We start from the raw sequence: 26,889 nt of genomic DNA, 5'->3' as shown, positions 1-26,889 counted from the left end.
TATCCAAGGCGGAGCCATGTGGATAGTTTGCAAAGAGCCACTAGCCTCCAGCAGCTCCTAAAAACTGCTGGGCTTGCTCAAAACAATAGCCAAACTACGGGCATACTGCTGGGTCCTGGCTCAAGCAGATGCTGTGTCTTTGCCAGGATGTTTGCCGTATCGCAGGGGTTTCCCACATGAATGTGCCTACGCGCCAGCATCTGCAGGGGTGGCTGCAGGAGCTCCAGCTGCCCGAGGCCACATCTGAATCACAGCCCCACCTATGCCCTCTGCTTTAACCTCTCTTGTGGACTCCCCAGAAAAGTTTCCTATCCCTTTTGCTTGACATCCAGGGCAGTTTTTGGAAAAGATCAAGCAGGCCTGATGGTCTGAGGTAAAGATGCAAGGGTTGGCATGACTCTGGCCTCCTCCAGGAGTGGGAACCTGGACTCACCTCAGGACTTTGGTGGCTCTCCCGCAGCACCCACCACCCATCTCCACCCATCATCCCACTCACAGTGTGGCCACTGGGAGCACATCAGCCCCCATCCCCAAGGGCAGAGGGACCATACACCCCAGGAATTTCCCCAGTGTCCTCCCCTTTAGTGCCAGCACACCTGTAAACATTCCTTCCTCCGAGCACTTTTTAGCCATTCAGAGCTCCCATTTCCAGCCCATCCCACCCAGCTCCTCTGTCCACAGGCTGCCCTCACACCCACATCTCACACTTTGACTACCCACTGTCTGAAGAAAATACTGACACAGAGAAGATTAACCAAAGACAAAGAGCCATTTAATGTCCTGCTCCCATTCAAAACCAAACTGAGTGCAGGAGCAGGGGGCTTTTGTCTTGGCTAACTGGGGTCATAACACTCAGCATTTGCCCCATTTGTAACCTCCTTACCTTTCCTACAGCACCTCTGCAACAAGGGCTGGAAACAGCTCAGTATCTGCACCAGCAAAGACAGATTGCAAACGGAGAAAGGTGAAGTTCCGCTAGTGCAAACACTTTCCCCTGGCTTCAGTACAAGCACGTAGCTTTTGCTAATGATGAGCCTTTGGGATAACCAAAATCAGTGTTTCATTTACTCACATTTCTTAGAATTTCTCTTTAGTTTTCCCATAATTTCATGTAGGCATTAAGCTTTTTTTTTTGCTATATATATCTCAAGTAGAAATCCGTTCCACCAGAATTCCCTTAATAAAGGTTAAAAGATTTGCAGTGAAGAAATGTCAAAATACACTAGCTTATAATTGCTCTTGAATATGCAGTTTTATATATTTACTTCATGGAGAGGAACCTTGGCATATATTTAATTAAAGAAATGGAGCCTGCAGGAGGTCTTGGAATGGAGCTCATTGTATTTTGGTTTGGGGTGAATTTCACAATCTACTCTATAGTTTTATTAATCTCCCCAAGCATGAACAAACTCCAGCTATTTCTGTAGAAAATGGGAAGGAAATAAAACTTAGAAGCCTTTGGAAGTGGTTTTAAACATAGCAGGAGAAATTACAGTATTTAATGTCAGAATCTAGACAATTATTACAGAATAAATGGCTGCATGCCAGAGAAATAAACTTTGAACCAAGACTGCTAATTGATACTTCAACAAAGGAGACATTTTTATGAAATAGAAATTCTGAAACAGACTTTTAGCACTTTTGTCAATTAACCAACAATAAAGGTTACAATCGGCACCGAGAAAGCCTGCGGTACGATTCCTGTTGACATCATCTTTTTTGATTAAAGCTAGAAAAGTTAACTTGAAGACCTGTAGAACAGGGACCCAAGAAGTGAAGCTCTGGTGAGCTTCCTAACACCAGCTACTGGATCTAGGAAAGAGTGCAGAAATGTGTCGCTTAAAAGGTTAGTTGATGGGCGATATACAGCTATAGCTAGGTGCTGCAGAAAATGGTGCCACGCCAATTGAAAGGTCTTGTGAACCGCCTTTGTCAAGTGGTGGAAAACCTGATCTTGTGATACAAGTGAAAATGGGAAATGTACACATGTGATGCTATGTGTGCCAAGTCCTGGGACATCAGCATGTGAGGAGTGCCACTATGAACTTTGAATCTGAAGACGTGTCACATCGTCAGTGAAAATTACCCTCCCTCTTTCTGAAGGGAGAGAGTCTTAAGACCTCAGCGCGACCAGCAAGGGAGGGCCTGGGGTATTTATGGGGGAATCTGTGACAGGAGCATGCTGCTATAACCTTTGACTTGGTTAAGGGAAAAGGGGACCTCCATCCTGAAACAAAGACTAATGCTTTCCTCCTTTCTTTTTCCTGAAATGCCAGAGCTAGAGGAAAGGTGATCAGAGTGATGAAAACAGTGAAATTAAATATTACAAAATGTAACTGATTCTATTTGTCAAGTAGGTTCGGGTGTCAGAGAGTTGTAGGTCTAAAAGCCAAGCCAACCCTGTTATTTTTCACTGCTTTACTCCTCCTCACTTCTACTTTTTCTCTTAGGAAAGAAAGATTAAAATGTGTGGGAATGGGGGTATTTTCTGTTGAAGTAAGTGCAATGTACGTGCAATTTAAGTGTAAGAAGGGAGAATATAAATTTCCATAGTGAAGCAAAGAATTTGAGAAACATCCTGTACAAAACCAACTTGTTCATTAAGAAGAAAAAAAAACTTCAAGAAATATACCGATCTTTCCCTGGCCAGATATAACTCCTAGTAACTGAAAAACTTTTTGATCTGTAAAACCGGAGTCAAGTACCTGCAGGAGTACGAACATTATATCTCACCAGCTCCCTTCAAGTCCCATACACATAGCAGAAAGTAGAAAGCAGAAAGTAGGTTCAGTGTAACAGCACAAAGACCTTAAGTATATAATTTTAGCCAAAGGGAACTTCTTACAGAAGATCTGAGACAAAGAGCTCTGTGTCTTAGGATCACAAGGCTTGATTAATTGTGTGCATGCTTCAGCCAGAAGTACTGCTTTCCTCCCTGTTCAACATGCTCATAGTTGAGGTAAAAAGAGATTTCACACCAAAAGAGGAAAACCACGCAGTTGTAATACCTAACTTCCACCTACCCCAGTGAATACTGGAATCCTCAGCCTGGGGTTAGAGACACAGGCATCCCATGGTGCCAGGTCTGGCATAAGGGAGAAAGTAAATCTGGTATCTCAGGATGGGATTAGAGAAGCTGGAGAGAAGAAGCAGCTGCCCAAGCTGACGGGTAAGAAATGTCTACAAGAGTCACACTTGTGGTGTGAAGTATTTAGCAGTGTGGCAATTAAGCACAGGCAGTTACACAGCTACCGCTGGGAGAGACGGCGACACCTATCTCCTTTGGGAGTTCTGGCTGTAAATCCCTTCTTGGAGATAAGAAAAATACTAAAAAACAACTAACAGTCATCTCCCCCATGTTTTTCCCTTAGCCACATAAGAGGTAGGAAATCTGCTTTCAAGTCTTCCTCTTCTCTCCCTGCCCACACACCTGATTAGAAAGCAGAGATTTGAACCTTGGTCTCTCACTGAGGAGAGCGGCCTCACACCACCCTCTCAGGTATTTGGGAACAGGACTTTCTTAATAACCCCTGCTGAATCTGATCTACTTTGCTATGGCTAATTAAATATCTGCATTCATTTATAAACCAATCCTGACTCTCCCGCCTTTCTTTGTAAGGCCAAAGGCTGAGGATATTCCCCCAGGGTGTGAGAGACCCAAGTGTAAATCACTGCTCCCTAGGAGATGGACTCAGATGGCTATGAGTTCTGAAAGAACTAGTTCCCAGACTTTAAGGCATTGCCCACTCCAGTGAGTGTGTTCAAAGTGTGCCAGGAGGTGATTCAGTGCACTTTCCTGCACCACCACAGCATGGAGCATCCCTTGTAGGTACTCGTGTCATTAGTTCTTAAAATCTCTGGCGATACAGACTCCATCACCTCCCCAAGCAATTCATTCCAGTGCCCGCCTTGGGGCAGCTTTGAGCAAGGAGATCTCCGTGACACCTGAACACTGGGTATAAATACACTTTGTACAACTACCTCCTGGCTCAATCCAAGGGATGCCATTTTCAGATGGCAGGTGGCTGTTACCTATTGATGCTCTCAGTGGATGTCTGATGGGTCACATACCTGCCCAGCAAATCTAGCTAGAGCATTGCTTCTCCTCCCAAATCACTGCAACAGCGCGGGTACTTGTGCTTATTGCTCCACAGTAAGTAACAGTGCCAGAGAAACATTATGCCAAGGATAGGAAAGACTGACTGTTCCTCCACCTACTTTCAGCAGCAAAGGGAAGTATTAGAGTCCTCTTAAAGAGGAGAAAATGCATGGACATGAAAATAGGGTGGGAGGATGAAACCTGTCTGCATCAGGCATCCTCCTCCCTCCAGTACTACAGATGCCCTATCAAGAGGAAAAGGTTATGTAATGAAAGAAGTCTGCCTACAATGCCTGCTGCTACAAGAGTTTGCCAAAAAAAAGAGACTTGAGAGAGAGTGACTTACAACAGCCTTAAAGCAAGACACTGCAAGCTAGAACCTCAAAGCAGGATCTCTGACTAATAACCTACAAGGGATTAAAAGGATAGAACGACCATTGAATCGACCAAAAAAAACACATAACAGGGTATCTCTGGAGATTTTAATTCACTAATGCTGCTGCTATTGCAAATAAAAATGTTATTTAGTTTTGGCTACTGTAGGGTGTGAAGGCCTAAGTGACTGGGGTTTGTTGTATTTGGAATGCAACAAGCAAGGAGAAAGTTTGAATCTAACAGGAGGATGGACAAATGATCACACCAAACTTCTCTGGTGTTCAGTGCCACCTCCTTAAGCCCATGTAACAATGACTACATGACTCATATGACTGACATGCCTATGATTCGTGTAATATATAATTAATACGACCAAGGAACAAAGATAAATAGTATTGCTGCCCACTACCTCCATGTCATCCAGGGAGTTTTGTCTTGCTCTGTTTTTGTTTCAATTCTGCTACTCTTGCAGTCAGGACCTGGAAATGCATTGGCATGAAGGAAGGGCAATGGAAATGTTTAAATACACAGCTGCCTGGTGAACCATGAAATAAAATACTCAGTCCTAGTTTGATTGAAATTTTGGTTAACAGTTTGAGACTGCCAAGAGACAGGTGCCAGTAAGTTCCCAAAAGTGGCCAACTTCTGGTACTTCACTGATATTTCTGGGACCATTCATCATTTGTACATATGTGTTTTAAGTATATACTGTTCTTACTGTTCTTTCCCTTGAGCATTGTGATTCACACACTGATGGTATCAAGAGATCCCCAGCGAGATAAGGGCCTGCATGGGTTAGGGGGCACGGGTGCACTTGCTCTGTCTGTCTCAAGGAAAAGCTAGGAGCCAGAAAGCCCTCTGCCCCCTTTTTACAATGTGTGCCTCAGAGAGCTGAGGTACAACCGAACAGACTAACTCAAGATGCCACAGGCAATCTACAGCGGGTCTGGGAACTGAATCCAGATTTCCTGAATCTTATCCAGTGTCTTAACCTCAAAAGCATCCTTTCTCACTAATCAGGTATATCAGACGAGTCATCAGACAGCTATATGTATATCTGCTTACCCTCAGATTTGTATACCTCTGTGGTCCTGAAAACGAGCTTGTTCTCTCCTGCCTCACCCACAGAGGTTTGATAAGGTGGCAAAACCAGCTTAAAGACTTCCTTTGTTCTGAGGACAGGCACTGTAAATAGCAGCTCTGCCCAAGCCCCTGACCTTGGTCATGAGGTCCTGAGAGACAAAACAGCTGTGAAATGGGCTAAATCCGTATAGGAACTTCCTCCCAGTTTGTGCCGCGTTAGGTGTCTGTTGTAGTATTGGTGGCTGGATGTATTGTCCTAATGAAGGCACTTGTAGGGAAACTAAAGGAAGAGGTTCATCATCTCCAAAACTACCTTACTGTAGACAGAAGGTAGGAAGGAGATCATGATCCACTAGATAGAAAGTGCACCGGTCTCAAAGACAGGCCAGTCTGGGAGCTGCCAGAAATCAGTGCCAGCTTCTGCAGCTGAGGATCCAGTTACTTTATCTTTAGTAAATCCTACCAGCTTAGAGAAGCACAGACTCAAGACCCATATGAAAACTCCAGATGAATTCGTTAGCCACGGCTCCATTACTTAGTCAATCTACATGAGGAGAAGATCTGTCTTTCCATTTCCTTTGAGAGCAGGTGCTGCAGACCTTGTCTCTAGATGTGATCGAAGTCTGCTGTGTTGAAAAGAAGGTTGACAGAGGTAGCAATAGGCATGACAGGAGCATATGAGACTCCTTAAGCTAATCATTAAAGCCTAGGATCAAGAAAGCAAGTGCTTACATGTGCCTCTGACAGTCTTGTCAAGCCAAGAGAAAAAAAAGGAGACAGGGAATGAACTCCTGAAAAAGTAACAGCTGAAAAGTGAGGCTGGTGTGATAAGATGGCAATTCCCAAAAAGGTGATTCAGGCAGTAATATATGCCGGTATTAGCTAAAAACATGAAAAGTGCATAAGGAAAATGTTGTGAAACTGGCAAACCTTAGGGAATTTAAGAAGAAATCAACAGTTTTGAGAAACTAGCCTATTATCACCGGAAAAACACTTTTACTCTGACTGGAAAAATAAACAGGGGATAAAGTTTTAGACCTGTTGTAGCTGGTGGCAAAACTTCTACTGATCTCAGTGGCGCCAAGACTTCCTCCCAGGAGCCTTGTCATAGGAAAAGAAAACACCACTATTTTGACCAACTCAAAGTCTTGAGCAGGAACAGCCTGAGCTTTTCAGCTTTTCCACTGTTCCCACCACCCATGCATTTTCTGAGCTCTCCATAATACCAGCATAATTCCCAAAGACCAGTATAGCACGTGGGTGCCTCTGCACTGCACATTACAGTGCTAAGTGAGTTAGCACTAAAAGAACTAGCTGGAGGATGAGAAGCAATCCAGACTTATTAGCATGGTGCTCTACCCATGCTAATTTATTGTGCTAATGTAGCTACACCACTTCTAGGTATCCCTGAACAACAGAGTGTTGTGAGATCCGGATCTGCCAAGAGCACAGATATGTCAGTAGGTTGAATAAGGAAGGTCTGAGACTAACAGGTTGGTTGGTAATATGAGGTACACCGAAGGAGGCTATTACTTTGTGCTGCTTTAATGCCTTCTAATTTTTTTAATTAAAGCTCGGTTACAATATCCCGTAGGGAAAAATCCCTTGCTGGCAAGAAGAGTAGGCTAAAAAAACTCACAAGCTCTTTTCTGGCATTAACGTCTATTACTCTAAGTAGCAGTCCAGCCCAAACTTGTAGGAGAATAAAGCTACCACACTCCAACCACAAAGACTGTTGTTCTTTGCCAGTAATTGCTGTTTTTCCATATACAAGGACCAGATCATCTACTTTCATTCAAAATGACTTCTTTTAGATTAAGGGAAAACAGCAATGAGAAGGGGCAAGGGGGGAGGAATTAAAATAAAATGCAAGGTCTCCAGGAGCGATCAGCGCATTTGCTTCCGCAACAGGCTGGAGCAGGCAAGAGGAAAATGGCTGCTGCCTCTGCACACACACATAATTTCTTTGAAATTCTATGTGTTGCTGCCAGGCTTAAATGTTTCCTTTATTACCTTGGCCTTCCAGGGCTCCCAGTCATTTGGCTGCGCCGATATCAAGCCTCGCAAATGGCTGAAGTCCAGTAAGGTAACAATCGGATGCATCTTTGTACTTGGGATCAAGACAGGCACCCGGCTACACAAAGGTTTGGCTCCAGAAGACCAGCAATGCCGATGCTGCCGGTGCTGTCTCCACAAGCACCCTCTGACGTGGTTAGTTCTGAACTTTCACGCATGCCTGTGTCCATGCACTGTCTGATGTTACACACTGAGAGAGTAAATCATGTGGGGAAGAAAAGCAGCATCCTGTTAATTCTGTGTTTGTACCAGCTCAGTGTGGTCTACATCCGGATGCTGTCGGGGTGACTGTAATACAGCACTACTAACAACAAACCAGAGAAATAATACAATCATGATAAAACTTTCACTGGAGTTAGTCCGGGGGGCAAACTGGCCCCGGTGAAGGCAGCAGGGTAGGGCTGCCAGCAGCTGCCTGCTTGCCTCGCCGGAGGCGAACAGTAGTGCTGCGAGAAAGCGATTGATCTGCGGGGCTCGACATGAGAGCGACAACCTGATTTATGGTTATGTAGCTGCATTAGATGAAGGAGCTGTGGCCTTTTCCTTTCAGCATAGGTGTGGTCATCACTTAATTATCCTCGAGAAGGTGGAAAGCATTAAAACCTCAGGAAACTCTTGTGTCTGTGAATGCGAGAGAAAGAGTGTAAGTGTTAGGCAGCTAAAATTACCTGCTAGAGAATTAATTTTAGTTTCTCTGAGGCTCTGCTCTTGTTTCCACCCCACACGCACGTACACTCTGGCACGCACAGACAAATGCATGCACGCAAATACTAAACAAATACATTCACCTTGAGAGCATTATTGAGTATTTGATATGGTCAGATTGCTTAAGTTAAAAACTCTCCAAAGAAAAGAGTTTGCAGATTTCTGTCAGCCAGAGATCTATTACTCATGCTCAACCATCTGGTATTTAATGAGAATATGACAAGCTGATTGTTATTTTTTTTTCACATGGCAAATTGAAAAATGCGACTTTTTGATCTGTATTTTAATTACACCCCCTCTGATCTCTCTCCCTTGCACTGTCTTAGTAATATGAATTTGGAGAGTAAACACACTCTGACTTTCCCTATTAGCCCTGCCTCTCCAATGGCTAAAAAAAATTTTCATTTCTTCACATTTCTCTGATTCACCTGTGATCTGCGGAGGTTTAAAGACAACTCTTTTCCTCCCAGCTGAAGAGTCAGGGAAGGGCTTCCGATGAGAGGTGAGACTGCTTGGCTCTGCAGCCGCGCTTGGTCCACCGCAGCTCCCTGGCATCCTGCTTTTTCCAAGTTATTGCACGAAAGGGGAGTTATTTCATGTTACATTTCATGATACAGGCGTTGCTGTTATTGAATAGGCTCATAGTTTTGCTCGAATGCTGGAAACATAATTTTAAAAACCCAAAAAACAACAAAACACTTTTGCCACAAAAAGAGGGGAGGAGGTTACAAGCCCTAGAAATCAGGATTTGTTATCAGACTGACCCCGCTCAGTTCATGACAAGTTGCTGCCTGCTTAATCAGGCCTCATGCCTATAGCTGCAGCTAAATCAGACTATGTATGAAAGCATGACTTTAAAGGGTCCGGACCCAATCACATGACACGTTTTTGTCCAAGTTCCACTATCATGTGACAATCTACAGTAGATTTATGAAATTAAGCACAGATGGCTACTTTGTTTTTGTTCTTTGAACTGACAGCTGCTGGTGTAAAAATAAATTAAATTAAATTTCATATAAGTCAGACTTTGAGATTTTTTTTTTTGGTTAAATAATCCTTAAGGTCCCCCCCCCCCGCACACACACACATACATTTTAATGTTTTGCGTTCTCGCTTCGCACCCCACGCTCCTGATATGCCCCCAGGAGCCTTCCCCAATGATCCTGGCAGTGACCTCCCTCCTCATCTGGGCACACACCTCCCCAGGGACACTGGACACCCAGCTCTGTCCCTGAAGAGACACCGAGTGATGGTAGCGACAAACTACATCAAACCTGGCCAGTGGGCATAGCTGAAGCAGGGCCATTTAAAGGTACTTTCCATCAGGAAACTCATCCAAAAGAAGGGAAAATCCCATTAATTCTCCACCCTACAAGCCTGGGGGAGAGTATTCCTAAGCCCTTAGGAATTGTCAGCTCTGGAAGGCTGCATCTGCCAACCAAAGTGGGAGGATTGTCATTAACTGAGCTGCTAACAATCCAATATATAGGGAAAAATGAAGGAAGTCACTTCTAGGTAAGGAAAGTAATGGCAGGTGCATAAAAGAGAATGAGTTGATTTTTTAAGAAAACAATGTTTCAGGATTAGCCAAAGGGTTCTCCTGTATTCACAAATCTCCATGGAGCACTTTAAAGTCTTCTGTGTTTGTATCACTTAAAGTGCTGCTATTTTAGGTCAGCGTAAATAAGTCATGTGTGCCGTCAGCCTTGTACAAGTGCTTTCTGCTGCTTAATAATACATGTGCTTGTCCATTATAGGGGCTACACGGGCGTGTGTTGGGATCTAGAGGCAGTCATGCAAAGATCCTGTCTTTGGCATGGCTGCTTAATGCTTTGAGCGAGGGCGCAGGGTGTACACTTGTGATGACCCAGAGCAGGGAAGAGGCTAAACCTAGCTCTGATCACAGTGCCTAATAAATAATTCGTAAGAAACCATACCATGGTATCACTGCTTTCCTCCACAGATATGCCAACAATCCAGCACTATTACCTCTCATTTTATTTATACACAGGTATCAGGGCTTGAAGTAGCAGGGGGTTAATTGACCACATCAGAATTCTGCTATTTCAATTGCATTTCAGCAGTTTGCTGGGATTTGGTGGATGCTTGGGAACTAGCATGTCTCAGGTTCCCTCACGGAGGCGCTTGGCAGAAATGATGCTGTTCAGCTACAGCGTGCTACAGGACACAGCAAGCAGAGCATCTCGGGCCTGATGTTCCGTTTGAATACACATAGATGCTGAGCTCTGGTACCAGCTGTGATTTGGGCATCCAACGGACTCCCATCCCCGTGACAGCTACTCAGATGACTGACCTCAAGTGGGAGCAGGACACTATGAAGCCGAGATCCCCACTAACCCAGTATTCAGGGCTCCTGTATTGTTCACTCTCTTTTGTGTCCCTGCTCTCTCTGGGTCTCTTTTTCCATTTATATAATGAATTCATCAGTATGGAGACTCTCGTTATGTGCTTAGTCAGAAATTAGCACAAGGAGGTCCAGTTCTCTGTGGCCCTCTAGGCAGGACAGCAGCAAAACCAATTAGTTTCACTAAGGGTCTAAATTGCACAATAGTCTGAATACAGGACAGAGAGCGTGAACTTTCTAGATCTCAATCCGTTGATCATTTTGCAAAGTTACAGTGAAATGTAGAAGTGATGGAGAAAACGTAGGCCTGTCCATGTTGCACAATTACTGAGTTAGTGCTGAAAAAGCATTCAGGTGTTGGGAACTAGGAAGTCCTGTTAGGAAGCCACTGTGCCACATTTTCTTCAACACATCTCCATGTGGCTCTATTCAACCAAGTAGCCATACCCATGAATCAGATGTGGGTTCTCATATTCTGAGTCTGTTGCTTTACCTTGGAGTTTCTGGGGAGAAAATGAGTTAAGCACTGATTTTTCCCAATGGGTATCTGCAAGAGTTAATCAGCAGGTATTTGTAAAGGATTTTGCCTTGCGTGCCTGTGATTTTGCTCCCTGAGAAGTCAATTCACATTTGCCATTCCTCCAACAGAAAGAAAATTCAACCAACAAAAGAGCAAACTATCATGCTGGAAAAGCCAGATCTCTGAGTCTGACTTGCTGGGAGAGAGATGACAAAATACCTTTTCAAATCTGCGCCTCAGTACCAGTGTCAGGTTTGTGAGGTGCGAATGCTGTGCTTCTGAGAAAAAAATGAAGAGAGTCTTGCTAGCAAAAGGCTTGGCCAATCACACCTCAGCAGACCTCCACAGGCTACTGAAACCAAGCACAATGTCTGTGAAATTAATAGCTGAAGAGTAATTTGGTAAAAGAAAATGGTGAAAAGAAAAAAATGAATTTTGTTTAAAATGGTGCTTTTCTTTCCCCTTCAAGTGTTACAGATCTGATTTATTTGACAGAAAAATAAGTATGTGCATGCGTCTATACAGTGAGTTTTAAGGAGAGGTTTAGAAACAAGATTTTTAATAGAAAACAAAGGCACGTCAGTTAATAAGCATGCATTAATGTTGAAAAAGCCCCATAATAGTGTTTCTTGTGCATATGTGGGAGTGAGGGATTGTAAGAACAAGTGGTGGCTGGTTGCCTGGGTTTATCAAAGCGCAGTAGGGCAGGATCACCTCTTTGTCTTTGCTGTGCGCAGTCATCAATCCCTCCTGTTCCTTCCGGAGCTGTGAAAATGTCAAGGGAGAAACTCCTCCTCCTCTCTCAAAACCCAAGTGCAGTGAAAGCCCCAGCTCCAGGCAAACATTCACCCAGCCAGCCAAGCCCGCCAGCTCTGCAAGGCGGAGGGGATGGGCACCATGGCTGGTGGGATCCCACAGCCCGGCGGCTGCGCTCCCTCCAGGGCCGGGCTCCCTCCAGGGCCCGCAGGCCTCTGCAAGGCGAGTAGGGGCAGGCCTGGCCTGGGCCTGGGCGCCATGGGAAGAAGAGGGACTTTATGTTCCCCCTGAGCAGCGGCTGGCTACATTTCCATGCCCTGACAGGGCTGTGCTGGAGGCAGTTTTGCTTTATGGTTGCGCTCCCACCTGAAACCACAGCTCCCAAACAGCCTCCAGCCTTGAGCACACCCTGCGCCTTGGGGTTCCTGCCCTTTGCTGCCCTTCCCACCGCTTCATCCCCTCAGTCGCAGACCCCAAAGTCTCTCCCTTTTTAACAAGGCAACCCTGAACCTGCCTACCCTACCTCCCCAAGCCACAAACAAAACCTTACAGGGGGTACATGCTGCTGAACTCCAGCTCCCTGAGACTGCTCCAGTGCACATGGAACCCCCAGGGAGTTACAAGCCACCTGAAATACAGCAGGAGGGAAATGGCCCTCACTGTCTGCTGGGGACCAGCGCCGCGGGGAGAGCTGTAGGCGGCTGCCCTGGTCCGTCGGCAGAAAGGCACGATCTGTTAGATGCTGTGCTCAGAGGGAAACTGGGCAGACGGGCAGGAATGCAGACTGGGGAGTGGGGAAGGCTGGAGGGGCAGCGAGGCAGCAGGAGGGTGGCTGAGGGCAGGAAGGGAAAGGAAAGGCTGGAGGACAGGGAGGAAGGTGGAGAGAGTGATAAGGTGCGAGGTGACATGGGAGATATAATCGGAGGCAGACCTGTCCAGAGCCTCCAGGCTGGGAACCAGGTGACTGCAGATGCCTTCACTGCACCTGCAGCAGAACCCCCTCCCAGAGGTAACAGAGCTCATTAGGTGGCTGCCAAAGTGCTTGGAGTCGATGCAACTCAATGTGAAAGGCTGAACACCAGAGGAAGAAGTTTGCACAAGTGTTGCTCCAAACAGTGGTGTCGACCCGCTGGAATAAGAGACTTTCTCGGCTTCCTTACCTCGTGCAATGCTAGGATAGTGTGGCGGGAGTGTCTGCTGCTGGTCTCCCCAGCGGGACCAGAAGCCTGAGCCCCTGGCTGGGGGATGCTGGTCCCTTGCCGTGGTGTAAATGAATGATGCTTTGCAAAGGCACCTGTGCTGCTCAGCAGCCTCCCTCTCACATCCAGGTAGGGGCTGTGGACAGAACAGTATTTTCCCAAGCATGCTTAGCCTGACAGTCAAATATTTCTCTGCCCTCCATTGCTTTATTGCCAAATGATTCTACCAAAAACATCCAGCGCAGGAAGTGATTTCATGAGGAAACAACCAAAGACGAGAATCTGAACTGGGTAAAACCCCAGATCAGTAGCATAGGATTAAGCACAAGATTTGCCCGAGCTTAATAGTGTTATTGTGCTTGTAATTAAAAGTCTCTTTTCTTCTGATGGCAAAGATAACCTTCTAAGCATTGCCAACCATAATCCAAATCAGTATCATATACTCAAGCCTGCATATATCCTGGAAGAACAAATACCTCTGAGAAACAGAAACCACCCTTTTCCTGCAAATGAACCATCATTGCTAGTAGCGACAATTCACTGTTTAAATGTTCAGCTCATGTTTTGCTTTACTGCTGCTGGAGATCATGCAGACACTGGCGGTAACCTTTTCAGTGTGACGGTGGCTTTGCCAGGAGACCTCACAACTCTTAAATATCTTAGATCATGTGAGATTGTGTGTGAAGGACCTAGAAAAAGGAGATTCTGCCTTCTCTATATACGCTACTTCTTGAAATTTCAAAATCCAACATTACCTTTTGCATCACCTATGTTGCCCAGATCCTCTCCACCCCATCCATAAGCAACCTGTAGCCCACAGCATCTCCCTCTTTGTTGCCACAAGTATTGACAATATAGCTTAGGGAGAAACAGAGAGTATTTACAAAGTCAAATATAAAGTTTTTACAATGGCAAGTGAGGAACCATGTGGGTTAAATAAACCTAGAGGTGCGTCCCACATGGATGAGTCCATGTCATGCTTTCTTCCCAAGGGATGCTGTTACACACTGCACCTGCTATGCTCAACACAGCCCATCAGTCCTAAGGACCTAATCTTCGGGAAAAAAAAGAGTCATATCACCGTATTGCCTTCAGCATTTCCAGGGAGAGCAGACAGGGAGCCACTCTGAAGGGCAAGCCAGTAACTGCTTCACCGCACAGGCAGAGATAGGGGAGATAACCTTGACAGGAGGCTGAACAACAGCTAGGATTGGACTGGCCCACACCCCCTCTCCCTACCTCTGTGCATGCTCTTGGTTGCCTCTGTCAGCCCCTGTTTCATCCTCTTGTGCCAACTACCTCCAAGTAGGCAGGGGAATAGGTCAACCCAGTTTCCTAGAATAGAGACTTATACTTCTCCTTCTGCACCACAACTAGCTGCTGCTGCCTTTGGGAGTTGTTATCCTCCCTGCACAGGAAAAATACAGTAAAGGGAAGAGGCTCACGTTCCACATAGGTTTGGGAAAGAGCTATCTTCTAGTCCAGGGGAGCAGAATGTGAGCCCCATTGTCTCCAATGGCTACCCCAGCTCAAGAAACCAAAACCTGTAATGCTACCACAGATTTCATTGCCTTCAACAGCTACTGATAAGCCATTAAAAGCTACTTCAAATAAATCAGACTAAAAAATAGACCTAGATTTGCTCATGGCTTCAATATACATTAAGAATTTATGCCTGCCAGCCCAAAGTTTGTAGTGAGAGATGTTTCTTAGTGACCTGGGAGTAGGTATGTAAATAGTGAATTAGCAAAATGTCTGGATGACACAGAATTTTTTAGGTTACTCAAGACTATGGGGAGCTACGACGTGTTCCAGAAAGACTTGACCAGACAGGATGATGGAAGATGAAATCCAGTGTAGACATGTGCAAGCTAATGCACACTGCAGGAAATAATTTACGCTTTCATACATGCCAAGGGACTGTGAATTAGTGATGAAAGGCATTATGGTGGACACAAAATGCCTTCAGTGAAGCTGGCTTCTTAAAGTATAGCCCGGGTCAGAAAACAAATGAGGGAAAATTCAGCTATCTAAAGGTGAGTGGGCTGGTACTTACATTGGAGAAACCTTCTGGGTCAGGCTGGAACATAACTTAAAGCTATTTGGGAATGAGGCAGCTCTGGAATCAATTCTCTCTCTTTGCCTCAGCTAGGTTTTCCAGGGCTCATGTTATATACATTGAGAAGGTCAGGATTAGTTGTCAAGCCTTGTAAAAGATCTGGACCTCACTGAATTCTTTATCCATCCATGAAGTCCTTGAAAAGTGACAGATATCCTGACAAATGCTCAAACTAGGCAATTAAATTCCCATGAGCTGGAATTAGAAAAGGTGTCCCACTTACATGAATAGATTGCATAAATTGTATTTGGAGATAGTTTCAACAAGATGGGTTCCCTGGGTTTTGCTGGGACTGAGCTAAACGTTCCTTCAAAATAAGGCACTACCGCAATATCACCAAACCTGAATCCCCCTTACAGTATGGAGTGGGAAATAGAGGACCTTTTCTTCCCTTTAAGACAAGGGGCGTAAAACAATGGCTGGGAATGAAAGCCCTGTAAATTAATTTGTATTATAATTTCTGTAATGACTTTGTAAATAAATGGAAGTTATGTACATAATTTATGGAGGATAGTATATGTGAATTGGAGTCCCAAACCCCCTCAAACACACTCGCTAAAGCATGATGTGTAGAGCACTAACACTCTCAGACAGTGTGCAGATTGCAATAGTAAAAAAAAAATCACTCTAATACTGTGCGTTACAATAATAAATGCAGGAATTAGAGGGTTTTACCTCTCTGTAAATAAATTATGCATGTGTAGCTTTAAATTAACCAAATTAAATGATTAAAGACACTCCATTCCTTCATAAACTTGTCTCGGGAGTAAGGAATGCAGCATACAAGCAGAGGTCTCTGGTTCCTCTGAGCCTCGCTGTTTCATTTGAAGCAATCTTAGATGCACTTCCCTTTCCTCCCAGCTTTGCAAGGATAGAAGGCTTTTTCTTTTCCTTTCAGCTAATTATTTTCAGACAAATGCAAGTGTTGAGATTAGAAGCACCATTTTTGTTTGCATCCCCTCAGTGGAGTGGTGCTGGTGCTGGAGGAGTGTCTCACCGCTTCCTGAGAAGTCAACCTGCCCACAGCCACTGGTTCCAACATTTCTGCCTCTGGATTTAATCAAGGGAGTCAAACAGGTGCAGCCCTTCAGGACTGGGCTGGCAGTGCAAGTGGACGACATTCCTGAAATGCAGGTCCATAGTGCCTTCTCTTCACAAAGTACCGTTGTGGTATTTTGTCAGTGATGACATAATTTCTTGTGGTATGGGTCACCAAATTCCAATTTGGCTACAAATATTGTTGCCCATTTTAATGTGGGAGGGAGTTTAGGCCATAGCTCAACAGACTCATTTCTTACTCATTTCATGAAATGGCACTGTAGCCTAAACTCACCAATCACAAGTAGAAGAAACTGCAAAGATTTGAAGGGTGTTTATTTCCCATATTACCAGTGTGGTCCTACCACCATATTACCAAAGAGGACTTGATTCCTGCACCTCAAATACCAAATTAGCTTCGTTCTTCCAGAGAATCTGTGGACAGTGTCTATTAATCTCAAAGCATTTAGCTCAAAATGCTGGTCATTTTACAGGTGGAGAAGGTGGCACAGAAAAACACAGCACCTTTCTCAAGATCACAGAGCAGGGCAGTGGAAGAGCTGTGACATTTGGTTCTCACGTTGTGTCCTACTCCTGGGCAGCATCACCTCCACACGCTGTGGTGATTTCATCAGCTGAGCCACTGTAAGATGTTTAAACATTGCTCAGCAGCCCTGAGTAACTTGGTTGCTAGACAGCTCAAGCACTTACAGATGTTAAAACTTCCCAAGGCTGCATTACCAGAAGGGTCTACTGAAACCTGCATGTTAAAAAAAATTCAGGAATGTCCACATAATATAGCTTTCGACTGGATTTCACATGTCTCTACTAGGGAAGAGATCACCAGCTTGTCAGTCTGTGTAAAAATGTGTGTTCCAGTGCAACTCTCTCCACACAAATCAGCTCAAAAGCTGATGTTCAAAGCAATGTGAAAGCAGAAGGAGCTTAAGTGAAAGCAGTGCAGGTACGTCGCAGTTCACAGCGCTTGCTAGTATTTCTTCTTTAATTGCACCTGCAAGTACAGTGTACAGATACATTATTTTATTCACTGCATTTTTAATGTGTTTTCCCTTCTTCCTATAAATGTAGCCTCAGTCTTAATGAATTGCACGTAAGACAGCAATATCTCTCAAACCATTCTTGTTGTTTTGGAGAAGAACCCCGTTTTCAACAGTGGAAGAAACTGACTCCTTACATTCACATCGACAGGGCTTTGGGAAGCATCTCCTAGGTACAGGCAGTGGGATCAAGAAACATAATTGGTTTTAAACTGTAACTTTATGAGTTTATGAATGGGATTATAGATGAGTATGAAAACCAGTAGCTTCAGGGAACTAGATTTACTGACACAGAGGTTTCTGCCCATCCTCAATATGGTAAGCATGCCACCTATCTTGGGCATTAGGATAGATGTTCAAGATAACTAAAAACTAAGACTTCTATAATTCAGACCCAAGGTAGTTACAATGGATTCAAGTCAAAATGAAAAGAGTTATTTTGAACTTTTTTTTAAGTATTTATTCATTTGTTAAGCTTTAGAGGAAAGTGAGTAGTAATTTTAATCTCAGAGTGAAAATAATGGTTCTGCTTGATCCTAAGCAAACAAGGTTCAAATTTCTTCCAAGATATTTTTTAAATGCTATATAAATCTGTCATTCAGATCTTTACTGCAAGTTTCTGAGTACAGATACAGCCTTATGGTGAAATGAAGATTATTAGCTCATTTTGTTCATAGCATGAACCAGGGGCTTTGGATATTACTGAGGCATATACACTGGAAAGAGTTGTGATCTTTCATTTAGAAATCTTGTCTTCCAGAGCTTTACACCTCTCACTAGCTGACTTGTTATTAAGATTTGGAACAGTGGAATGTAATGTTCACACAAAACAATGACAGGCCAATAGGCTACAAGTTTTTTGGACGGACTTTTTTTCTAATGTGATGGGTCACCAATCTGCCCATGGCCTCCAGCATCAGTACAGTACAAATAATTAACATTACATTTTCCTTTTCTCAGCTGTTTGCAAAACTTATTGGTACACATTTTCAAAATCACAAGAAGCTGCTACAAGCTGACATCCATGTGTGCACACCAAAATATCAACCACATGGCTGTAAAGACCAGAAAATACTTTACACTTTTAAATCCCCTAGGTTCTTGGGTTTGTGTTTGGATTCTATGTGATGAAGGACATATGTGAAGAACAAAGACTACAGCATCTGTGATGGCAGGTACACAACTGGGTGTCTGGAAGTAAACACAGGAGAAATTGAGAAAAAATTGTCTGAACATCAGAGGACATGAAAAATATGGGTCAGGATGAAGAGGCGTGGCAGACCTGCACCTCTGCTCCACACATGTGTGTTTTGACAGCATCCCACTCACATCAGCTCCCACTCTTACTTGCATGACCTCAGGTCACTCATGGCCATGGTCTTTTCAGCAGGTGAGCTTCAATACAGCAACTCAGGCAATGACACAGGGTTGTCTACTGGAGTCAGAGGACCTAAACGTGTAAGGGCTGAGCTTAACCCTCACCTTCAGTGGGAGGTGAACAGGGCCTAATTCCACTTTTTGTGTCACTTCACAACGTGTCAGGAAGTGCTGGAAATTGATAGCTGAGGGAAGGTAGACAATAATCCAGGCCAAGCTAATTTCAGCAAACACATCGAAGAAAACATTTATTTAAAATTAGTCTAAATATTCTATAACATTGCTAGAAAACAGAGAATCTAAAGACTTTCCTCACTCATCAGAGCTTTGCCATTCTCCTTTGCCTGGTCTCTACCCATTTCCCACTCCCCAGGGAGTGCTCCTGCAGTGCAACTTCAGTCCTTAATTCCAGAAACCGCTTTAGGTGAGCAGCTCCTACTGCCCTTCCAGAAGTTCTCAGTTGTTAAAACTGGATCTGACTCAGCCTTCTTCTGTCCCCAAAGGCCTGTCACCCATCAGTCCTTCACACAAGCATGTTTAAAACCTGCATACAGTTTTGAGACTTGTAAGTCAATTTGAAGGTGCAAATTTTCTTTGAGAGTCAAATCACTCTCCTCCGTTGTGAAGGCTTGCGCAGTCCCTGGTAAGGAACTGTACAGCTCTGAATGTCTCTGCCCTGACACAGCCTGACTAAGCAAAGGCATTTCTTTCAGAACATTTCTAGAAGATGCCTTCCTCAAGAATTGCCTAGTGCAGATGATCCACGTTCTTCCTTACTGAATGACGGTACATACTAACTGTCAAGCATGCACATATTTAACAAGAGCCAAAAACATCCATGCTGTACAGTCCTCACCCACAGTAAAAAGTGAAGGCACCTGGAGAGACAAGTTTTGATTCAACCCACTATTGGGAAAACTGAATTTGGAGCTGAACTTCACAAACTTTGCAAGCAGTTCTGCACTGTTGTTTTTCTAAAATTATGACTAAATGTGAAAAGTGTGGAGTTTAGCAATCTCTGTTCCAAAAAAAATGTACTGGAGAAGATGTCCCTATTTTTATCTATATAAGTAAAAATATTCCAGAAGGCATTAAACTTGACTATAGAGCTTCTTGTCAGAACATGGCATGCAGCACATGAACTTAGGAAGATTAAAAAAACCCTCAACATTGGACTTATAGAAATAAAATTAATCTGAAAAAGAATTGAAGAAGACATAACAATTTCAGGCATAATAAGTGAAGATAATCATGGAGTTCTTACGTACTGGTCCAGTTGCTAAAACAGGATCATGAAACCTGATGCACCTGAATTTTTAATGCACCTGAATTCAAAGTCAGATATCTAGAAATCAGAATATAAGTTCCACCTGTGAACTGTGGAAACTATGTCATTGATAATAGTGATTCAAATTATGAGCAACGAATGCAATGGAAACCTCACAGAAGCACTTAAACAAAGAGGACTACTGAAACACTTTGATATCTGACCAGGCAAAATAGCAATTAAAAACATAGATACCACCATAAACAGCCTTGGTGTTACAGGTACCAGCATATATTCCAGTGGAGGAATCTTTGAAGAGGGCTGAAAAATTAGAGGAACACAGAGGGAATACCTCAAAATGACTGTCAGGCTGGAGGAAACAGCTTACAATGGGAGACTTTCTTTGCCTATCTCATCAAAAGAAGCCTGGGAGATAAACTTGATTATTCCATACAAGTATATTCAGAGAGGGAAATGTGCAGAGGCTAGAAAGAGAGCTTTTGCATCCAGCAAAATACAAAATCAACCATTAGGACCTGAAGCAATAGGAAAATATTTTTTTAGAAAGTGAGAGTGATCAAACATTGAAACAAGCTGCCAAGAATAGCAATGGAATCATCATCTTTTCCTATTTTGGTATCAACATCAGATGCCTTTGTCTTAGCCAAGTGCACATTATAGAGATGTACCAGGGATGCAATTGAGTAGGTCAGAGTCAGTGATCTAGAGGACCCTTCCAGCCTCAAGGTATAAATCTACAGTTAAAGTGATTACTCCTAGTGCATTCTGGAAAGGATATAATAGCTTCTGCTTGTGCTTCGGGCTTTTCATCAATCTCTTTAAAGGATCAGGATAAGGATCTTCACAGAAGCGATCTCCCAAATATGCAGGTTCCTGGGCTACTTGTCCTACATTTCCATTAAGCATCAGTGGTGTAGATCTTGCCTCCTTGTGCTTCATCTGTCTTTTTCATGGGCTTTTTGGCTACCTGGACTGTGCCTCTTCAGACATGTCCCTAGCTGATAGCAGCTTACTGCGTTATGTCTGCAAGATTTCTCATTCCTACAAAATTATCCAAATTCACAGAGTTCAGCTCATTTCTATAGCTATTCCCCTGCAGTCCAGTGTTAGCTAATGAACACCTCAATTACAGCATTCCTGAGAGATGATTTACATTTTTTTCATTAAAAATGTCACTGGAAGTCCAGTCTTCCTATGCTACAATATTTGAAGTCACTGCCAACAGCATACACCGTTGATATTAATTAAAGTAGAAGATGACAGCACTTGGAAAATGAACACTTTTCTCTGCTCAGATAAATGACCTTTAACAAGTGCTTGTTCTTTAGTTAGACTAGGTCATTACTAGAGATTACCAAGCATTTTCAATAAAACTGGAATCTCTGACTCATCTTCAGCTTTAAACTTGAATGTTGAAAAGTGATGGAGACTCTTCTCCATGTGGTGCACAGTGTTGTTTACCACTGTCACTAGCCTGCCCCTCCACAACAGACAGCTAGTAATCCCCGAGTACCATTTTGGTCTGAGCAGCAGGAGAAGGGAAGTGGTGAGCTTCATTTTCTCCCTCACAAGTAGAGACTTTCCTTTGCTGTGCAGAATCAGGCTTGGCAAGATTGAAGACAACCATCCTCTGACACGGTTCCTTTTATTGTCAATGCACAGGTTATAGAAAAATCGAAGAAAAGTAAGCTTGCAGTCTGTTTTGTCACTGGTTGCAGCCATACAGGCAGAGTGAACTTCAAATAGCTGCACTGCTGCACCTAATCCCTGGGTAGTGCCTTCTCTTCACCATGGCTTCACCCCAGGGCAGTGAAACTGCAGTTGGTTGTGATCTGAGCTCCCGATGCCACAGTTCTTCCTAGTTTCTTCTAGGGGGCCCATTCTACTTACAACACTGGAGTTTCTGGAAGAAATCGATTTAGAGAGACTCTGTGTGCCCGTATCCCAGTTGTACACAAGATCTCATGGAACTCAGGACAAAGCTGCAAGCATGACACATGCCATGCAGAAGAACAGGCAGTCACTCTGTGCCAGTGCTTCTGGACAAGATGGGGGAGGGAAACAAAAATCTCCCACCCAGCCTCCTTGTTTAGAGAGGAGGGCTTCCCACCACACTCCACAGCGAGTGGGCTCCGTCAAATCCTGCGCCTTGCTCCTTTCCGTGCAAAACATTAAATGGAGGTTCTGGGCATACACCGTGCTGAGAAATTATGCTGCAGTTTAAGACAGTCAGAACAGAGGGCCTGCTTAGGAAGCAGTTTGAAATTATTGAGAGCAGCACTTCACATTTCCACAGCAGAAGCCTTTACAGGCTGGAAGGCTCAAACCTTGATCACTTCCAATTGAACCACTTATAAAAAATGTGCACTGCTGGAATATTTTAAATGACTGTGTGCAATGTGTACTGACTGAACATTAGGGGCTTCAATTAAATAACAGTTCAGAACATAATGAACTGAAAAATTTCACACTCTCTAAAGTGAGATAAGGATGAAGTGAAGGAGAGCGAATTAAGAAATAGAGCTCTGAATGCAGCACCAGCCACTGCCTGATGAGATTCAGCCAGAAACACCACAGAACAGCCTGTGAATTAGGTTTGTTTTCTTTTTTTTTTTTTCCCAGACCCCTCAGAGGTCAGGTCCTTTTTTAAAAACGTGGTGACACTACTTGTGCTGAAATCAGGGATGCACCTACCCTTTGAGCTTGACTGGGTCATGTCTGAAGTCAGGCACCTCTGGGTGCACGTTTAGAGGCAGCTGTTCCCTGCTGTGGGCTGAGTGGATAATCTGGAGCCCACGTCTAAGGTTCTGGCCTGAGATTCATCGAGTCCTTCTGCAGTTCTTACATTTACTAATGAAATAATCTTCTCCTGTGACTCATCTGAACCAGAAAGAAGTAGTTCAACATTTGAAACTCCGCTTACAGGTACGGAGAATGATGCAATAAAGAGTGTCCATGCTGTATTTATCTCTGCATGTCAACAAAAGCAGAAAGGGGGATAGCAAAGGTGGAAATCCTGCATCACAGCATGAGGCACTTGCTCAAGAATACTGCAGCGTGTCTTTTCCTCCTTTACAGAGGAAAAAAAAAACTGGCATTTGAAGTGCCAACATACTGCATTTTGGTAACCACTGACTTCAAACAAGGGCTATTCCCCCTTTGTTCCATGGCTGGTTTGTTAGCCTTCAAGGTAAATCTCTTTACAGACTTCCCATGATCTCTACAGCATACTTATTTGGTTTAAAATTGAACAAAATGAGGTCTCATTCCAGTACATACAATATTTATCCCTTTACCAGAGAGGGCATGGGTGTCTTTAGAGATCTCGCAAATATGAAAGATGTCAAAAGAACCCCAGCAAACCTAAACAAGCAGTAAAATTGACACATTTCAGATATTTAGGCTTAAACATTTTTGTGTTTGAGGCTATGTTTTCAATTGTCTCATTAGTATTGCACTGTGTATTATTTCATCACAGCTCTTTCAGCCTCCTCAGTGGCACCTGCTCTATGTACGTTCTCCTCCTTATTAGCACCTAGTAATTTCCCATAGCCAACTGCCAACTCACGAAAGCAGCTGTACTCTCTAGCAGCCTGTGAAGGCCAAAGATGATGGACAGCTGTATTAGCCTCTACTGAGGCTGATATACCACTCACATGCTCCATTTTGACTGGTAACTAGACTAAAAAGGTCAGAAAGTAGAAAAGCATGTGACTTTTAGTGGCTATTTCAAACAGTAGTTGCTCAATTTGCCAGCCAGTGTTCATGGGGATACTGAGAATCAGGCGGGACTCAGGAGCCTGCATTTATTCCAGTTTACCTGCTATAAACCCAGCATATGAAAAAACTGAAGCAGAATACAAAAGCCATTTATAAGCATATGTAGTAAGTTTAATGATTTAGGAGTTCTATAAAAATTGTAAGTATGCTCTGATCTTCAAAAAAGGTTGTCAAACAAAATAAAATAGAAGAGAAACTTATGCACACTTCCTCAGGCTCCATGTTGCCAAACTGATGAGTCTGTTATCAAAGACTCGGTCTGACTGGTCTTTCGAGGAATGTAGGAAATCCAGCTCAGACCACTGAACTTCTATTCTGTCATGCATAGAAAAAGCCTCAAAAGCAATGCAAAACCCTTTCTCCTTAGACAACTGCGTAATTACCTGCCCATGGGATAAGTTCCTACCTTCCCCTCTCAGTCTGAATATGCTTGTAATCTTACGGCTGAGGGCTAATTATCTTCTTAATTTTGCCTATTTCCTTAAACAGAAATTTGAAGCATTTGCCTTTTCAGACTCCTCATGAGTGGCGGCTTTCTTGTTTTGTTTGCTATAGCATGAAGTGTCAGTGGTCAGCTACGTTTTGTTGGGTCAGTTTGAGATTCCCTGCCCTTCAGATTGCCCCTGGTCCTCCTATGTAGAGAGGGATAAATGGGACTGTGGTTTAGCCAAAAAGCAACTTTCCAATCCAGATCCAAATTTGTTCTTCAATTTGCAGCAAAATTCATTCTTGACCATTTGCACTGGAGGACAAAAAATTAAAATATTGATCACTTTGAATCTTTTGCTTCAGTATTTCAAATAAATAGGTTGAAGTCTTTAAACTACCTTAAACTCTTAAAATAAAAGGTCATTTCAAACTCAAATCAGACATTTTAAATTTAAGTTGCTTTTGTGAACAAGACATAGTTTTCTTCTGGCTCTCACGGTTGACCATGAACTATGACTGGGGCTGTCTCCACATGTTTTTCTGTAGGCCAACAACATATGGGTTTGTGAAGCAGGTCTGTCCCTAAAGTAGGGCACTACCTGGCTGGTGGTTTTCATGGGATTCAGTAATCTCTGAGATTTCCACCATTTTGTCAAATTTGAAGCTGAGCAACAAATTCTTAATATTTAAGACTTAAGTAACAAGTAACATGTAGGGAAATGCAAAGAGATCATGTCGCTGTCTGGGTTTTGTTTCTTTAAAAAATCAGCCTCGAAACATCAAAATAGGGATGCTTTGACAGATCCGATGTTATCAGAAGTATTCTACATGAAGAAGACAATGCTAAACCTCACCCTTTCCTGCAGACATGTGCGGTTTAGGTCAATACCTTCATGAGAGAACATTTTGCCACTAAATCAACCAGCTATGCTTTTCCCTACAGCACCTTTCATTGCTTCGTATATCTGTATCACAACTACTCCTTACCTTAAAAAGCCTTTAGAGGCTTTCTCATGTAGAAGCTCCACCTTAACTTTGTTGTCTGTATTTGGTTCTTTATATCTTCTTGGAAATAGGATGACCAGACCATTTCATTATATGTTCCTCAGTGATTTCCAAGCTAACACTTTATTTTTATTTGCCATCACTGAACCCAGAGAAGAAGTCTGGATCAGAACAGGTACAATTACACCCATGAACACCAGCCTGTCATTGGAGAGGCCTAGCACTGCCATTATAGCATTACTTTCTTCCCCCAACCCATGGCTAGGGAGAAAAAAAACCAAAAACAATGCTTAATGATCTTTTATTCCTAAAGATTAACTGCTTATTTTAGTAAACATTTAGAATCAGAGTAGTACAGGTTGGAAGGGACCTGCTCAGAGCCCTGCCCAACCTGGCCTTGAATGTTTCCAGGGATAGGGCATCTACCACTTCACTGGTCAACTTGTTCCAATGTTCCACCGTCCTCACTGTAAAAATTTTTTTCCTTATATCCAGTCTGTATCTACCTCCTTCTATTTTAAAACCATTACCCTTCATCCTATCACAACAGGCCCTGCTAAAGAGTTTCTCCCCATCTTTCTTATAAGCCCCCTTTAGATACTGGAAGGCCACTATAAGGTTTCCCCGGAGCTGCCTCTTCTCCAGGCTGAACAACCTCATAGAACAGGTGCTCCAGTCTTCTGATCATCTTCATGGTCCTCCTCAGAACTCGCTCCAACAGATCCACATCCTTCTTATGCTGGGGGCTCCAGAGCTGGATGCAGTACTGCAGGTGGGGTCTTACCAGAGTGGAATAGAGAGGGAGAATCACCTCCCTCGACCTAATTTGTTCTAAACAAGTAGCAGGCACATATTTTTTTTTCATTTTCTAGAAACAATCTTGTACTTTGTTCATAAAACTATTTCACATGATTCTGAAAACATTTAACAAAACCACCTCTTGTGACCAGAACCACAGATTCAGGCTCTGTCAGCCTATTGTAGTCCCTTCTTAATGTCAGAAAACATAATAATGCTTCTTCATCTCAGAAAAGTACTGCAAAAATTCAGCTTTCTGAGAGCTGCAAGGCATTTGGAAACCATTGGGAGAAAACGTGCCATGAAAGTGAATGTCTTCACTGCATGATGCAAATGTATGTTAGGCAATAAAATTCTAGTTCCTAAATAGGCTTGTCTTGTTTTGATATTCAAGGATATGAAAAAAAAAAGACATACATACTTCTCATTTAATCCTGCCAAGATATAAAACTTGTCTATTTTTATACAGTTGCCCAATATGGACAGCAAAAATAGCTTTCTTAATAACAGAAAGAAGAGGAAAAGGCTAGCTAATTTTTGTGATGCAAAAGCATGAGGCCCACCTCAGACTGCACATCATTTTTAGGCTGAAGTTCCACCTGTTGAACTTCATTTCACTGAGGAAAAAATGCTGCTGCTTCTTGAAACTCAGCTTAAGATGACTGAACTGTTCTGTCAGAGAATATTACTACTCCCAAAAGTAAAATCTGAAGATTAATATGCTTTGCTGAGAGTAAGCTTGATAACTATCATTGTGCTGTGTATTTGCTTCTCATGGCAGATGATATTTGATCATTTCAAATGATTACTTAGCGTTAG

Source organism: Chlamydotis macqueenii, chromosome 5 (assembly GCF_036417535.1).
Source record: "Chlamydotis macqueenii isolate bChlMac1 chromosome 5, bChlMac1.mat, whole genome shotgun sequence".
In the NCBI taxonomy this organism is placed as follows: Eukaryota; Metazoa; Chordata; class Aves; order Otidiformes; family Otididae; genus Chlamydotis; species Chlamydotis macqueenii.
Note: the sequence above shows the minus strand (reverse complement) of the source record.